We start from the raw sequence: 18,372 nt of genomic DNA, 5'->3' as shown, positions 1-18,372 counted from the left end.
TTGAAGAAAATAGAGGGAGTAGAGAGTTTGTTTGAATGTTGATTGAAGGTAAATAGTTGAGTATTTATAGATGTTTTAAAGGGTAAAAAAAACAAAAAAAAAATTGAATATTAATGCATATAACCGTTTGTAAAAAAAAATTACCATTTTTTAACGTATACTTAAAAAAAAGAAAAAAAAAACATTTGATCCAATAATCGTCAGAGAAAGAACGCGGGAAGGGATTTCCTCTCCCGTTCTCACACCATCCTTCCCCGCACCGACGGTCTGGTGTTCCGTCATGCGGAAAGAGCCCCGCTTCCGATTCCCGCTATGATACCGTCCGGTCTTACAGGAAATAGTGATGGAAACATCAAATTTAAGGTCCAATGGTGAATTTTAATACTTATATTTTGTGGTTTAGTGTAGTGATATTTTTTATGTAAAACTTATTACAATCGAGAAAATTTAATATGTTATGATTGATTTAAGTTTGCACGGTTGAATCTTATTCAAGGCACACATTGCATGTATTTTGTTGGGAAGTTGATATTATGTCATAACCAAGTTTGTTGTTTTTCCCGATTGGTTATTAAAGATCTTTTTTGCAATTAGTTATTTAATTTATAAAGTTTGTGTTAATTACACCACTTTTAGCAATACTTATTGACATGCTAATTAAAAATAACACAAATCTCAAATACTCTCCAAGTCTCTCATCATCGTCTCTCTATCATCCCTCTACAAAATCGCCCTTTGCTTCCGTCACACTCTCTACCACTTCGATTTCCTTCACAAGCACATGTACAAACAAGAATCTTCATGTTTCCTTTACCTCTCATTTTTATACTTTAAAGACTCTTATACCGTACACGTAAAGAAGCAAATGAAAATAAAAAAAAATGAGGGTGGGTGAGATGTGGTGACTTCTCATCATGGTTGTGTATAAAATGACGGGAATATTATGAAGGCATGGTGTTCAAACACATCACCCCACTCTACAATGCACCCTCCACATCTCATAGCTTTTGTTGAAATGTTTTATGATACTATCGTTGTTAACTATGATCAACGATGGAGTTCCATTGAGATCAAGTCATGTTTGTTTCGCAAAATATTTATATTGAGGGAGTTATGACTAGGATCCGCCACAACCGCGATTACTTAACATCAAGGTTATAAATAACGTAAGGTGTGACTTAGCGGCAATGTCAAGCTTCAAGTTTTTTTTTGAATCGTGGCGAGCCACGTCGTTTGTAAAGCAAGACTTACAACCATTGTCAACCTGTGAATTTAATTTCGACCATGACATTTTTATGGAAGTAAAGGTAGTTTTTCGGTAATAATTTATTCTCCTTTTCTCTGATCTATTATTTGGTGGTGGTGGACTGCAGTGGTGTTTAAAAAAAATTGAATTATGAATGAACTGCGAACATAATGTAAGTTAAACTATGAATGAATGTATTAAATTATAAATAATGCAAATTAAATACGACTTTATTTGTAGTTATAATTTTTTGTGTATTTATGTGTGTTTTATTAGTAACTTGAATGTTTTCTATTTAATTTCCCAAATATTTAGTATTAAACGATGATGAATGATGTATAAATAAGTGTATATTAATCTGTGAAAAATTGATAAACAAATGTATTAAATTGTGAATGAAAGCACTAAATGGATGCATTAAACTATGAAAATAAAGATTCCCTTCTTACTTAAAAAAAATCACACTTTAAAACATATCTGTCCATTTTAAATTTTTTTTAAATGAAAGGCTAAAATTGGTTTTATGGGTTACTAACATTTTTTTGGTTTATATTTGAACACATCTCTCTCTTCCTCTCTCTCTCGTTATATATATATATATATATATATATATATATATATATATATATATATATATATATATATATATATATATATATATATATATATATATATATATATATATAGAGAGAGAGAGAGAGAGAGAGAGAGATAGAGAGAAAGAGAGAGAGTGTGTGAGAGAGGGGGGTCGGTTTCTGTGAAGACTCATTTTAAAATAAAGACTCGTGATGACACCTTAAAAAAATTGAAAAAAAAATCTAAAAAAAGTACAAATCATAAAATCGAGCATAGATCTATGTCTGGGAGAAAAAAATTTGCACCATTAAAATTGATCCATGATTCAATTTTATGATGTATTTTTTTTTTAAAATTTTTTAAGGTGTCCTTATGAGTCATCACCCGATTTTGTTTCTCTCTATCTCTTATATATATATATATATATATATATATATATATATATATATATATATATATATATATATATATATATATATATATTTAAATTTTTTAAGGTGTCCTTATGAGTCATCACCCGATTTTGTTTCTCTCTCTCTCTCTCTCTCTCTATATATATATATATATATATATATATATATATATATATATATATATATATATATATATATATAGCGGCGGACGTAAAATGTTTTAGTAGGGTAGCACCCAAAAAAATTTCTGAACAAATCTAAATTAACAGTGGAACTCGTATTTTAAGCCGGTGCACCTAATAGAAAAAAAAATTACACTATTTGCCAGAAACGGAGCAGTGGCCTGGGACCCCCGACAGTGGCAAATGTGTGTGGTGTCCGGGGGTGTGACATCCTCATTTTCACGGCCAGGAAATACCGATTTTGTTTATGCTTTATAAAAATCAGAGTACCTCTTTTAATAAAAATGTTGCAGAATTTGTTCCCAGTAAAACATGATAAATACGTTATCAAAGCACTTCCGAAGAAAAGTATTTTTATTCATTTTTAAACATTTTGGATGTCATGGTAATACAGAAACATAAGCATAAACAGAACTTACATTCATTATCACTAGTGATTTATATCTCCTTAATCTCTCAGTGTAATGTGACTTCATATCAACACCTAAGATATAAATAAACTAAGTGAGTCAGGTTGGAAAACCTGGTGAGTACATATGGATTTCAATCCCACAATATTATACCATATATATAGTTTAAAACTCACAAAATATACAATTTCACCATATATATAAACAACTCTTATCCTACCCCGTCAATCCTCACAACGAGACTATCCATACTCTGGGACCTAAGACTAGCCGTTTTACCTAATCCATACTCCCGGATAAGAAATGAACGACTTTACCTAATCCATACTCTCGAACTACGGACGAATGACTAATCCATACTCTCGGATTAATGATGAATGATTATGCCTAATCCATACTCTCGGACTAGGGACAATGACTATATCTAATTCATGCTCGCGAATCATTGACATATACTAAGGTTTTATTCTCTGAGTATAATTCACTCGTACTTGTAAGAAAACACTACCCAATATTCCTCATAATTAATTTAGGTTTACTCTTTATCCTAAATCAGCATATATAATCAGGTATGTTCTTTAACAAGTATCTCAGGCAACATCAAATAATTCGCACATAAACATATAATTAATACTTCAATCGATACTTGTATTAAAATCATGTTCATGAAATGGACTATGCACTCACTTGAAAAGGTGGTGAATCCGAACTCAGACAGTGCTTCGATTCTTAAAAATAATTTCCTTCGACGAAACCTAGTATTATTACCACTAGAGTTTAGTCTATTATTCGCCGAGATTAATTAATAGTCTAGCTATTATTACTATTATATAAGCGTTAAAAAAATACTTATATAACCCATAATAATAGCCCAAGTACTTATTATAAGTTTCTAATAACATTACTATAATTAAATAAATGATATATTAAAAATAGCGTTGGCGTAGCTCACTTACAGCGGGTTTTATAGAAAACCGGGCTTTGCTTGGAGCAGCATTACCGAGCCGAAAAGCTCTTCTTCTCGGAGCCGTCGAGCACTCCAGGGCTTCCGCCTCGTGCTAGGGAGGTTTCCTAGGCTTTTCGGGGGGTTTCGGGGCTAGAGAGAGGTTCTAGAGAGAGAGTAAAAAGAAGAAAGAATGGGAAAGGTGTGAAGAAAATGAGGGTGGGAGAGGTTCTATTTATAAGGTGAAAATGGATGAACTTGGTGCCACATGTCACCATCTAGTGGCAAGTCTTGGGGAGAAAGCAATGACCAAGATTGTGCTACATCACCCATTTTCGCACAGCACAGTTCCGACTTCTAAAATCTGTAACTTTCACATACGACCTCCGTTTTTGACGTTCTTTATATCCACGCGTAGGTAAAAATAATATCTACAACTTTCATTTTGACTCTGTTGGCTAATTCTTGACCGATCTTAAATTTAACTGTACGAGGAGATTATATTGTTAAATGTCCGCGTAAAATTCATAACTTCTACATACGGACTCTGTTTTCGTCCGTCTTTTTACCTTTGAGTTCCTATTAATGAGATCTTCAATTCTCATTTAGGTCGCATAGGCCAAAAATCGCTCGAACTAAAATTCGAGTTTCGGGCCGTGCACTGCTATGCCAAATTTAGAAAATTCATAACTTCCTCATACGACGTCAGATTTGGGCGTTCTTTTTTTTTATGTTCTCGGTTTAACATATACTACAACTTTTATTTGGATCGATAAGGCTAAAAAGTCCCTTATCAAAAATTCACTATTTACGTCTCCCGGTGTCGTGCCGGTTTTGCCGTAAAACTTCGACGGGCCATAACTTCTTCGTTATAACTCGGATTTCGGCGTTCTTTATATGTACGGAACCCTTGTGACATATAATATAACTTGGTTAATATTAATCCTTATAAATAATCTTCCATCAAAAACTCATTTTTAGCGCTCATTGTCTCTAACTTGACTAGCCCGAATCTGCGGGCGTTACATCGGGGTCTCAGGCTACTACTCCGTTTTGGTCCATTAGTGTAAAAAAGAAATCCAATTGCATGCATCGGCTTCAAATACGGATGTCACTACTATTTTAGAGACCCAAAAAAATATGACAATGTGTAACAAATGCTAGCCCAAAACAATTAAGAAAATTAGCCCAAAAGTAAATAAAATATTAGCCTAACAGCGTAGTTCCGTTGTGACTCACATATGGCTTACGTATAACCCATCGTGTATAGGCAACAGATCAAGAAAAGGAAGTTGCATCGATCGATCGTTGTTACTGCAAAGAAAAAAAAAATTCATGCTTTGCCCTTCTGTGAAAGTTGCGACACAGGAATCCAGGAACACACACCGCCTCCCCACAAGGTCCAAGTATTTCAATTTTACTTGGCTCTCTCTTCAAACCTACAAATACAATGAAACAAGTAATTTTTTATATTTTTAGGTTTATGAAATTATTCTAACTAGTTGCTTTTTTGTTGAAATTTTTTTTAGGTGAAATTAATTGTTGTTTACCTTGAAATTAATTGTTTACTTGTAATTTTCAACTTGTTGTTAGAATGTTAGATACTTAGATAGTTATATTGTTAAACTTGTTTTACATTTAGTTGTTGGATAAGTGGATGGATTACTTGTTTGATATTGAATTCTTAGGATAAAATTGGGTCTTTTTTTGGAAGAACAATCATCAATAAATCAAGTGTTGGAGAATCCTCCAAAAGGCCATGCTCCAATGATTTAGGTTTTGAAGGATCCTCTAAAAGACCATGTCCTTCTAATCAATCATTCCCTTCGGTTTCTAATGTAAATCCACAACCTACAACTACTCTAATTACAAGTGTTGAATTGAATGATCTTCCAAAAGACCCGGGTGTTAGACCAAAGATTACAACTTACAATCCAAATCAAAAAGATGAAATAAGGAGGGCATATTTGCTTCAAGGACCTTGTCAACCAAGGGGTCATACATTCCCTTCAAAGAAAATAGATACAAAAGAAAGACGTTATGTTGTTAAGTGGTTTGATGACTTTGATGGTTAGAATATAGCATAAAAGAGAATGGTTGTTGTTGAGGCTAACAAAATAAATAACCTTAAATCTTGTACACTAAAATAGTATATAGTGGTAAAGGGATCGTATCCACATATATTGGTTTAATTTGTTATTTCTGTAAAAATCTTGCCATACAAATACTTGTGAAACTAAAATAAATATAAAAATGGTGGGGGGGGGGGTCTATTGAAATATTTGAAAGAAAACTAGAGTTAAATTAAGATTTAGAAAGCACAATTAAACAAAAGCAAGAATTTGATGTAAAATCAATGAGGGAAAGATGGTTGACTTAAGGTTTCATCACTTGAAAATTTGGTAAATATATTATTAGAATCCAAATCTCAAATTTGGCTATAGTAATCCAAGAAACTTGAGATTACCTAGACTTTTCGTACTTATTAAAATAGCTAGAGAAGCTCATAACATATTTCCTTATAAAAAGTCATAATTTCCATTAAGCATGTAATTAGAGAAAATTAACTAGCATTAAGAACAAAAAAGTCACCAAATCCAAGAGGATTCAAACGCTTTCACTACCATATTGGATAAAATGTTTTTGTGATTGTGTGAAGTGAAAACTAACATAAGAATCACTTGTTGCTTGCTAATTTGAGGATTCGTTACTTAATCAATAATTAGCCAACTAATCAATACAAATACATTTAAACTCATTAAGAAAAACATACAAGTAGCAAGAAGATGTTAAAATATCAAACATTTAAGTGATTTCACCAAATTCAACCAAAATTCAACCAAAGATTTAAGTGATTTCACCAAAGTCAACCAAAATTAGTTTAGCCTAGCATGACTAAACTCAAGAAAATAAAGTAAAAGTTAAGAGTATCAAACATCTAGCAAGAATCAAGAGCAAAATGATGATGTTTTTTTTGTTCTTCAAGTGCTCTAAGAATTCAAAAAATTCTAGACAATCCTCCAATTTTAGGATGTGTAGAAGTGTGAAAAAGATGCACATCAACCTTCCTCATATAGCACAAAAGATGAATTCCATGAAATGCCCCTGCCGGCTTGTGCATGGCCGCACAACTGTGTGTGGGTGGTGCCTAAAATGGGATCTTCTGTGAATTGGGCCTCAAATGACTTAGCCTAATGGCCCAGAACGATTCCAATTAGCTTGTAGTTCACAATTCTTCAAGTTTTCTTCAATTTAAGCTCAGTTTGTCTTCTCCAATCCACCCATACCTCACGTACTCGTCCGATCAATAATTTTCGCGTGCTCGAATATTTTTCCATCTTCGTTTAAGTAAAAGACCATCTTCTTTAAGTTTCCATAATCAACAACCCCAAGATTGCATCATCTCCATTAGTCTTCTAGCCCAATATTCGTTATCGTCCTCCTAGTACATTTGCTTTTCACACATCCCGAACATTCCCACTTTGCTAGTGTCCTTAAAATCTGTAATTATGCTCACAAGACTGGAAAGTACCTGAAATAATCATAAAAAAGGAATTATGCATGAAGATTAGCTAAACTATGAATGAAATATGCTAACATATTAAAAGAAGTAAATAAAATGAAACTATCATAACAAAGCATTTTGGTTATTTTGTTCTGTATGTGGAGATAGGTGGGAAAACAAAATGGGCGAGATGCATTTGTTTCACAAGGATTTGATAGTTGGAATAAAAAAAATTCATTGAGAGATCATATGGATGGTATTAATAGTTTTCATCACAAAGCAAAAGAAAATTGTGATTTTTTATTGAAGGAAAAACAATCTTTAGTGCAACCTTCATTTGCTAAGTTTGACAAAACAAAGTTGTTAATGTTGAGTGAGTTGTATAAAAAAGATTTTGATGATGCGGAAATGATGCAACTTATGGTGAAATTGAGATATATTATCACGCTTTGCATAAAGATGATCGGTTTACTAGTTTGCAAGGAAATTTCTGACCTTTCTGGTTTGATGGTGGAAATGGGGAAACATTGACTTATCCTATGGTTTATAGGTTGTTGAAGTTGGTTTTCGTTTTATCCGTCGTGACCGCAACACTCGAAAGATGTTTTTCTGCGATGAAGTTTTTGAAGACGGACTTGCATAACAAAATAAGTGATTTTTTGAATGATGTCATGATTTCTTATGTTGAAAAAGAAGCCCTTATGAAAGTGAAGATCGAAGATGTAATGAGTCGGTTTCAAAAAATATGTACCTGTAGATATCTAATTTCAATATTAAGATATAATTGATGAGTTTAATATACTGGTACTTTTAATTTTTTTTATGTTATTGTATTTGGACAGAAAAAATTTTGTGCCACTACTATCATAATTTATAGGTCTGCCACTGCCCTCCGCGCTCCACTAATGTTCGCGCTCCACTAATGTTCGTCATAATATATATAGGAGCGTTCAATCGAGAACATTTTTTTGTTGTGAGAACATTTGACAACAAATTTTGACCACATAATTTTTTAAAATTAAAATAATCATACAATATTAATATAAACAAAGAAATAAGTAAAAAAATATTTTAAAAAACTCACTAACCAACACCACTCACAACCCAAACAATACCATTAACCACCACCACCTGTCACCGCCACCCACCTCCACCTCCACCACCCCACCTACCACCAACGAAAACCACCACCCAGTATCATCGCCACCATTCGCCACCGCCAACCTCCACCATCACCACCACCCGCCACCACCAACCCCACCTATCACCATCACCACCACCCACCACAACCACTACCAATATCCACCCCACCACTCATCATTACCACCCAACCACCGATGTGACCACCACCTGCCACTATCACCACCCACTACCCATCACCCCCACCTGTCACCACCACCCATCACCACCGACCACCACCACGTGCCACCATTACCCCCACCTACCACCAACCAAAACAACCACCCACCATCATCACCACCACATACCCACCTCTATCACCCATCACGACCATATAACCACTACCCACAATTACGACCACCACCCGCCACTACCACCACCCACCACCCACCACCCATCATCATCACTCGCCACCACCATCCATCATCACCGACCACTACCACCTGCTACCATCACCCCCATATACCACCCACCAAAGCCACTTCCCATTACTGCCCACCACCACCCACCACAACCATTCACCCGCTACCCACCATTATGACCACCACATGTCACTACCACTAACCACCACCCATCACCACCACCCGCCAGCATCACCTCCACCCACCACCTACCAAAACCATTGACCACCGACAACCATCGACCACCACCAATGACCACCATCTACCTTTACCACCCATCACAACAACTCGCCACCACCACCCCATCCATCTCCCGCTAAAACCACCAAACACCGTCACCAACATCATCACCAACACCACCCACCCATCCACTCACCACCACCTATCACCATCACCCTTCCCCACTACCCATCACCACCACCTGCCACCGCCACCTGCCACCCACTATAATCACCACCCCTCACCATCACCACCACCTACCACCACCAAACATCATTACACACCAACACTACCCATGATTATGTGTATATAATCACATGTGATTATGTGTATTTAATCACGTATGATTTATATGGACAATATTCTTTTTTTGTCCATATAATCACATGTGATTAGATATATTTAATCACATATGTCATTATCGTGTTCTCGATTCAATAATTATTTTTTGTCAACTTTAATCATATGTGATTAGATACATATAATCACATGTGATTAGATACATATAATCACATGTAATTAGATACATATAATCACATGTGATTATATACATATAATCACATGTGATTATATGTATCCAATCACATATGATTTATATGAACAATATTCATTTTTGAGTTTTTGTTTCATTATTTTTTCTCATATATTTAATCACATATGATTATAAGTATTCAACCACATATGATTAATGTGGACATAAATTTGTTTTAATGTTCTTGATTGAATAGTTATTCTCGTGTATATAATTACATATGATTATATATATTTCAACACATATGATTTATTGAAACAAGAACGTGAAAACAAATCTTTTTCATATAAATTGTATATGATTAAATACACAAGACCAACTATTGAATTAAAAACAAAAAAAATGAATATTGTCCAAATAAATCATATGTGATTAAATACATACAATCACTGTTAGGCGTGTCAAACCTAACAAATAAAGGGGTACGATATACTCCAAAAGAATCCCATTATATTGCACTAAAAGGGTAGTACAAGGCAAGCAGGGTCGATCCACAGAGACACAAGATAATTAGTCTATACCTCTTTGCACAAGGTACTATGGTCACCAACAGTAAAAAGAGGGGTTTTAGAGTGCAATGACTAAACAAACAAATTAAAAACACACGCAATCAGCTAAACGAGTGAATTAGATTTAGATTTTGTAAGGACTCCAACTTCATGTATGACAACTTAGCAATGTGACTCAAAGATGACACAATATTCGTTCAATTCTATCTAAGTTGGTACTTGAAAGTGCTAATAAGCTCTAACACTTCCCATTCACCATATTAACTAACCAAAACAAGCTCTTTGATTAACCCTAACCTTATTAACCTAATCGAAAGAAGCTCTTAGAATTAGATTATAAGATTGCATGAAGCTTTATGTGAATGTTCCCAACAACACCCAATACTCCTCATAAGCTCGGGAGTGTAAAAGTGTATGAATAAGATTTACACTAAATTCATTCAATAGAGATCAATTTAATGCTTGTTACTTGTTCAACTTCACAAAACAATTACGGATTTTGTAAAAGAGATAACTTGAATGACCTAACCCTAATTCAAATGGCCAATAAGAATCACAATTAGAATCAAACATTCGATTAAAGCTAAATCAAATTCACTAGATAGAAATTAAGAACAAACATCAGGTCATATGAATGAAGTCACTACCAAGAAGTCAAAACATGAAATTGGAGAAATTAGGGTTCTAGCCACACATGGATAGAACAAGATCACAAGAATAAAAGATGGAAATAATGTGCAATTACAACTTACAAATAAGAGAAATAATGTTTCCAAATGATAAATGATCAAATCCTTGCAAAAACCTTCGAAATCCCCTCTCAAAATGTGCTCTGATATGTTGTGTGTGTGTGTAAAAATGGCCCTTAACCCGTAATATGAAAGATAGGAAAAACTGCCAAAAGTTGGTTTCTGGGTCAAACACGGCCCGTGTTGGACATAAAGTAAATCTGACACGGCCCGTGTTCAGCATGGTCAACAGCTCACATTTTGGTCAACACGGCCCGTGTTGGACATAGAGTAAATCTGACACGGCCCGTGTTCCCCTCTGACTCCGAATCCAAACTTGATTTTTCCAACTTTTTCATTCTTCGCCCGATCATCCCGAAATCTTCACCAATGCTTCCCGACACTTCCTAAAGCGCGCTCCAACCTCCGGTTTACCTGAAAAAGACATGAAAATGTGCAAATAAGGTTGTTCTAGAGACTAACATGAAATATGATGAAATACAAGACAAATGAAGGATAATTATGCTAAATAGATGCATGAAATGGGACTAAAAGGTGTGCAAAAAGGTGCACAAATTGCACCTAACAATCACATGTGATTATATATACCTAATAGAATATGATTTATGAGGACAATATTCATTATTTCTTTCTCAATTCAATGGATGTACTATGTACTTAATTACGTGTTTGTTTTTGCATTTTTGATTCAATATTTTTTCTTATGTATTTAATCATATGTGATTGTATGTATTTAATCACATATGATTAGTGTGGAAAAAGAAAAACTATTGAATCGAAAAGGCGAAAATGAATCTTGTGTACAAAAATCATATGTGACTAAATGTACAAGAACAAACATTGAAAAGAATACGAAAATGAATATTGTCCATATAAACCATATCTGAGTAGATATACATAATCATATGTAATTAAATGCACAAGAACAACAAATGAATCAAGAACGCGAAAATGAATATTTTCCACATAAATTCTATGTGATTAGATACATATAATCACATGTGATTATATGCATTTAATCACATATGAAATTATGGACAATAATTATCTTTGTGTTCTCGATTCAATAGTTGTTCTCGTGTATATAATCATATGTGATTATATGTATTTAATCACATATGATTTATAGGCATCATTATTTTTGTCCATATAAATCATATGTGATTAGATACATATAATTACATGTGATTATATGTATTTAATCACATAGGATTACATTTGACAAAGACCAATTACTGAATCGAGAATGTGACAATGAATCATATCCATATAAATTATATATGATTAATATGTATCCAATCATATATGATTTATGTAGACAATATTTATTTTTGCGGTTTCGATGAATAATTGCTTTTGTATATTTAATCATATGTGATTATGTATATAATCACATATGATTTGAAGTGGACAAGATTCATTTTTTCCTTCCCGATTCAATAGTTGTGCTCATATACTTAATCACATACGATTATACATATAAGCACATGTGGTAAAATACATGAAAACAACTATTGAATCGACAAAGCGGAAATGAATTGTGTCCACATAAATCATATGTGATTAGATTCATATAATCACATGTGATTAGATGTATTTAATCACATATGATTAATTTGGATAAAGATTTGTTTTCGTGTTCTTGGTTCAATATTTATTATCGTGTATATAATCACATGTGATTGTATGTATCTAATCACATATGATTTATACAGAAAAGATTCGTTTTTTCCAAATAAAATCATATGTGATTAGAAAAATATAATCACATATGATTAAATATATTTAATCACATATTATTAAAGTGGAAAAAACAATTATTGAATCAAGAACGCGAAAATGAATCTTAGCCACATAAATCATATGTGATTACGTACACATAATAGGAGACTTAGTGTAACTCACATCCTTGAACTTGAAAATAAGCTAGCGTTAGCAAGATGGATCATTTCCTTTTCAAGAACCTACACAACAATTATAACATTATTTAGTTTGTGCTTTGTTGTATTACTGTTATAAAACTTATGTATATATATATTTCTTATCTTCTCTTTGATTGCAGTGCTCTTTTTGGGATCTGTTTTCCTACCTTTCAACCTATTCTTAAATTTCGATAAAATAATACTGATAAAGTTCCCCCTTTTATCTTTCCAGAAATATAAAGATCTCGTTCTAATTATTTTTTGTTCATTTTATATTAAATTTACAAGTTAGTAACTTTAAGTTGTCACTTTCTGGACCACTCAACACTTTTGGAATAAACTGTACCAATCTACTAAGAATCACATCAATCCCTTTATATGTAGGAAACTATACATCCATATCTAACTATATGATTTGGATTTTTGGCATTTAGAGTTCTAATGAATTTATAATGATTTTTTGAAGACAATGCATGAAATTTGTGATAGCAAGGACCAACTTGAGAAGATTGCCAATTTTACCCCTTAAGGATTTGGAATTTTGAAATATGATTCAAAGTTTGAAGAAACTAGACACACTAAGATTTCCATAAAAATAAGTCTCATGATTTTTAGGTGTTCTTATTGACTTGCACGGATTTTAGCAGTCGGGTGACAGATTTGGAAAAATTGATCATAATAGCTTTTAAATCACTTTTGGTGTTCTATTAAGGACTTAATGATTAAGCCTAAACTTTATCACTTTTTATATGATTGTTGGTTACTTAATAGGATATTGAAATGTGAAATTCAATTTAACCTAAGGGCCTTAATGCATGCATATTTATAGAGATTCTTTATTTTGTGAACATAAGCTATTTAGTAGATTAGTTCCTCCTCCATAGCAATTAGAGAAACTTCTATAAGATGGACCAAAAAAAATGATATATTTTTATCTTCTAGTATTGATCCATCACCAAATATATTTTTTTAGAGAAAGTAGCATTGGTTTAAGTCTAATTGATGCAAACCGAATAACAAAAAGAATAAAAGATACCTACATAGATTTGTGATGCCGCCGACCACTCTTTAGCAAGCGAAATGTAATTCATCCAAAATTAAGCACTTTTTTAAACAGGTCATTGCAAAGCTTTTTTGTTATCGTCAAATCAGTCCCTACTTACTAAAAAATTCTAAGAGGACTTTCATCAAACAGTTGGTGTGCAACACAAAAAACTCCACCTCCATGTGAAGTATCGGTGTATCATGATACCATTTTCATTCCAACACATACATTGGTGACCAGTGAAACGAGATCAGAGAGGGGGCGGTTTTCGATGACTTCTGTTTCAGATCTGGTGAAATCAAATCTGGCGGCTGATGAAAAAAGATGAGAGAGGAAAGGAGAGGGAGGTGGTTGCCGACAAGGTGGTTTCACGACTGATTCACGGAGGTGGTTTAGGGCGGCGCTTCAGTGGTTTAAGTGGGTGGTGCAAGTTCAAGAGTCTGAGAGACGTCATAGTGGGGTGAGGGATTTTGTATTAGTCTAAAACTCGAATTAGAAATTTGTTTGTAGAGGCGGATAGTTTTTCTGCAAAAATAGTTTACTACACCAAATAAAAAGTATGTTAAAAACTCGATTCAAGGCAATCTTAAAAACTCTCACTACTCAACCCACATGTTCAATGTTCACTAACAATAATTAAATATACAACTCGATCCATTTTATTCATACGCATCCACTATAGTGCAATGCTATAATTGTTTAGTTTAAATAGCAATCAAATTATAATAAACGAAAAATAATATTTTATATATAATATTTGGACATAATACATAGACACCAAATTATAGATCTCCTTGTCCTCTAGGAAAACCTGCCAACAAAGTTGTCCAACACTCGATTGTGTATGCCTTCCTGCAAAAAATAAAGTTAAGATCAATACATTTAGAAATCAAAACCAAAAAGAAATATATTAAAAAAAATAATGAAAATACTATTTACATTAATGTAATTTTAAGAGCATTGAAAGATATGAAAGTAGGTTGCTACTTTATATGTAAATCTGTTTATTATATATAAATAATTTATCCTGGTTAAAAACATATATAGCAGTTATTGTCATGTATAACCATATTTAACATTTCTTTATATTAAACCTACCAATAATTAAAATTGAATAAATTACATATTTGAGCCATCAATATATTTATATTTGTAATTTCTGTCTAACTTTTGTTTCTTTAGATTTTTCATCTTTTGAAGTTATAAGGGTAAAAGTATACAATTCTTATTAATTTATCGATTTCTAAACACATTGATTTATTTTTGACATATTATATAATTATAAAGTAAAAGATGATAAGTTATTGTACAATTGTTTTATTTTCTTCAAAAGTTATATGTTCATTTTAATTGTCTTGACCAAAGCTTTTTTAATAAAAAAAATTCTAAATAAATATTCTTTTGTGTATTTAATAGAATATATTAGTTACTCATAAAATAATAAACGATTAGATCAACATATAACTAAGAGGGATAAAATAGAAAATGAGGAGATAAAACATATAAACCAAATGAGCAAAAAATAAAATATCCTGTAGATGATAAATCCCTAAAAGTTTGGAACACTTGAAAGTTAATAAGCTTGTCAAATGCTTATTTAAAACGGTAAAAGGCTATAACTAAACTTTGATTGGAGATGTTGTAACAAACAATTTTTCCTATGTCTTTTATTGATACAGTTAATAAAATCGCATATTAGATCAATACCCCTTGTTTATATTTTAGGATTCTTAGTTGGATATAAAACAATATACAAAAGACTGAAGTTGATATTTTATACTTACTGCATTTTGAGTAGTGGACCAGCCCCAAAGCTTGCATTCACTGATGAAATAGGAAGAACTCTTGCATAACTGATTGGTTTTGATACAAGATCAGTTAGAGATCTGACAATAAAAAATAATAAAACAATTATCCCTTGCTTTAATCTTTGAAATCGAGATCAGGAATCATGTCAACATAGGATGAAATAAAAAAACCAAGTAAACTTCCACCCATTAAAAATCTATCACACCGGTCATCAAAAGTGGCATTAAGATGCAAAAAGCCAAAAAAAATCATTAAGATGCAAAACACAGGTTTAGACAATACAAACAACACACATACCTGTCTATAATGTCTTATTTTGTAATATTCGTTCATGAGATGAAAAAAAAACAAGAATAGTTTTCATGTCTTCTTCTAGTGGAGTCCTCACATCCTAAAAATGCATACACATCCAAGGATTAATAAACAACCAAGAAATAGGAACTATCAGACTTTCTTCCATGTCATAGTAATACTGGAGTGAAATTGAGTCAAAAAGAAAGGAATGGTTGTTATTATCAAATTTTTAAAACAAAAAGGAAAACAACTAAATTATTTCCTTAATTGGGATATGTTTCTTACCATACATGAATAAATGACAACTCCATATTGATTAGATACATCCCATTGACTTTTTTCCTATCAAAGCAAACAGAATTATCATAAAGATGAAAGCATTGACCTTGGAGATAAGAAGGGCATTTAAGTCTTTTTGACAGATGAAGTAAGTTTTCCCCATGTTAAGTCTTCGGTCATTTTACCCTTGTCTCCCTATCATGAGTTTTGTTATCTTCATCTAAACCATAATGTTTGGTCAACCTGTTGTCTGCAAGTTATGGGTGTTGTTAAGAAGATAAACATTGTCTCATATTAATTTGTAGCAAGAATAAAGTATGTTTTCCCCATAACTTCCTTTATTATTAGTTGAATATTAGATTAAGAAAAATAGTTTTTCCAATTACGGCCCTATATTTCATTTACCTTATCCAATCATTGTAATGACGATGTGGTGTCTCCGTGGGGTCAAAGCCTCTTAATCTTATTGGCCTATGAAAAAAATTATAGAAAAATAATCAAAAAAAATTTATTCAGGTTTTTTTTACGCTCCAGCCACAATTGATGTGGATGTGATTTGTGTTCCTGTGTGGCTATGGATATGGAAGTGTGTGTGTGTGTAGAAAATAATAGCTATATACATAGCTACATATAAACAGGGTTAAACACAAGAAATAAGTGAATTTGTTTCCATCCAAATCCAAGTCAGACATTGGACTGCAAAACACACACAAATCGATTTAGGGTTCTTACCTGGTACTACCAGAGAGGGGAGCGTTGTCGTTGGCTCAACTAACACCACCTCTAAAACCTTCTGCAAGCAAATAAAATTGAACCAATCATCAAAAGAAGAAGATACCGAAAACGAGAGAGATAGAGAGAGAGAAAGAGAGAAAGAGAAAGAGTGGCGTGTCTTTTGAAGCGTTCTTTCACCCAAAATAAAGCTTGTCACCTACTTATGTATGATCTAATTACCGACATCACCAAAGTAACCCATAGACTTTGCAGGAGCATGTTCCATCGTGGTGAGGCAAGGGTTTCCTGAGATTTTGAGTAAAAAATATACAAAAATAAGTTGGGAAAGTAGAATATAGGAAACACAACAACATGTAAAATAAAGTAGATATTTGGTTCATGGCTACACTCAAGATGCTCGATGAACAAACATGAAAGTACCCAAGGAAAGGAGTTGAATTCGGTCTCCTTCTAAACTGTATGCAACCGCAGAGAAGGTGGATGAGCGTAAGTAGTAAGAGGAAGGAAGAAGTTGATAAGCCCTAACATATATACAAAAAATTAAATCAAAACATGAAATAGGAAAACATATCATGGAATGTTGGTTATCGATCGTGATGTTGGTGAGAGAGCTGAAAAGGGGGGAGGGGGAGGGGAGAAGAAACAGGTGGTCGTCGAAGGGTGTGCAACAACCCAGTTCGTCGTGAAAGAGAAAGTACAAAGGAGAGAGGAGAAGAAGATGGTGTGCGGTGGTGTTGGTCATTGGTTATGGAGAAAGAGGAGAGTCGTGGAAGAGGTAAAGAAGTAGACGGTAAATGCAGAATAGTGGAGGTGTTATATAAATGGTCAAGAAGATTAACTGAGGTATAGGAGTATAAAGCCGAAGAAAATGACGAAATAGTGGGGAGGTTGTTGGACGGGATATGGAATGAGATCGGGTCAAAGCCATATGTATGTTCACCAAATAAGAATAATTGCATAAAATTGTTGTATATGATGTATGAGGGTTTGTATTTCTTAAAATTCAGCAAAATATGCTAAATGCTTATTAAGCTATTTGCCGTTTAACCGCGTCAAGCGACGGGTGTGAATAATTTCTTTTCCAAATTGGTTTTTAAAGACGATTAGAATTTTTGCGCAAATAGTTGACTACATCTAAATAATTATCTATAAGAGTCATATTTTTTAAGGATAGAAAACAGAAAGGTTAGATAGATATTACCTAGATATGGACAGATGTGGAGATAGGTTCATAGATAATACATTTTTATTTTATGTAGTTACATGTTAACATAAACAAACACACACACATGTAAAAAGAGAGAGATTAGTTTCAATTAGACGATTAGAATGTTTTAGGAAACATGTTATGTTAAAAATAAGACACAATATATTGACAAATATCACTAATCGTTAGTTTCAGTTCAACGATTCGTTTTCTTTCC

The 18,372-nt window shown here is 33.1% G+C and overlaps 1 long non-coding RNA gene across 2 annotated transcripts; it reads right to left on the bottom strand.

Annotated features, from left to right (window-relative positions):
- Positions 1-14,405: 14,405 nt before the first annotated feature.
- On the bottom strand, positions 14,406-17,869 carry LOC111881183 (uncharacterized). Of its 2 annotated transcripts, XR_002846722.3 has the most exons (8): positions 17,369-17,869; positions 16,946-17,233; positions 16,619-16,684; positions 16,399-16,463; positions 16,220-16,276; positions 15,938-16,031; positions 15,616-15,717; positions 14,406-14,683 (listed from the first exon to the last, which is right to left on the bottom strand). It is a non-coding gene; the product is annotated as an uncharacterized LOC111881183 (long non-coding RNA). The 2 variants fall into 2 exon arrangements; XR_002846723.3 differs by lacking the exon at positions 16,220-16,276 and having other exon boundaries at positions 16,320-16,463; positions 17,369-17,868.
- Positions 17,870-18,372: the final 503 nt, after the last annotated feature.

This window comes from Lactuca sativa, chromosome 9 (genome assembly GCF_002870075.4).
Source record: "Lactuca sativa cultivar Salinas chromosome 9, Lsat_Salinas_v11, whole genome shotgun sequence".
Lineage (NCBI taxonomy): Eukaryota > Viridiplantae > Streptophyta > Magnoliopsida > Asterales > Asteraceae > Lactuca > Lactuca sativa.
The sequence above is the reverse complement of the archived record's forward strand: the minus strand, read 5'-3'. Positions and strand labels throughout refer to the sequence as shown.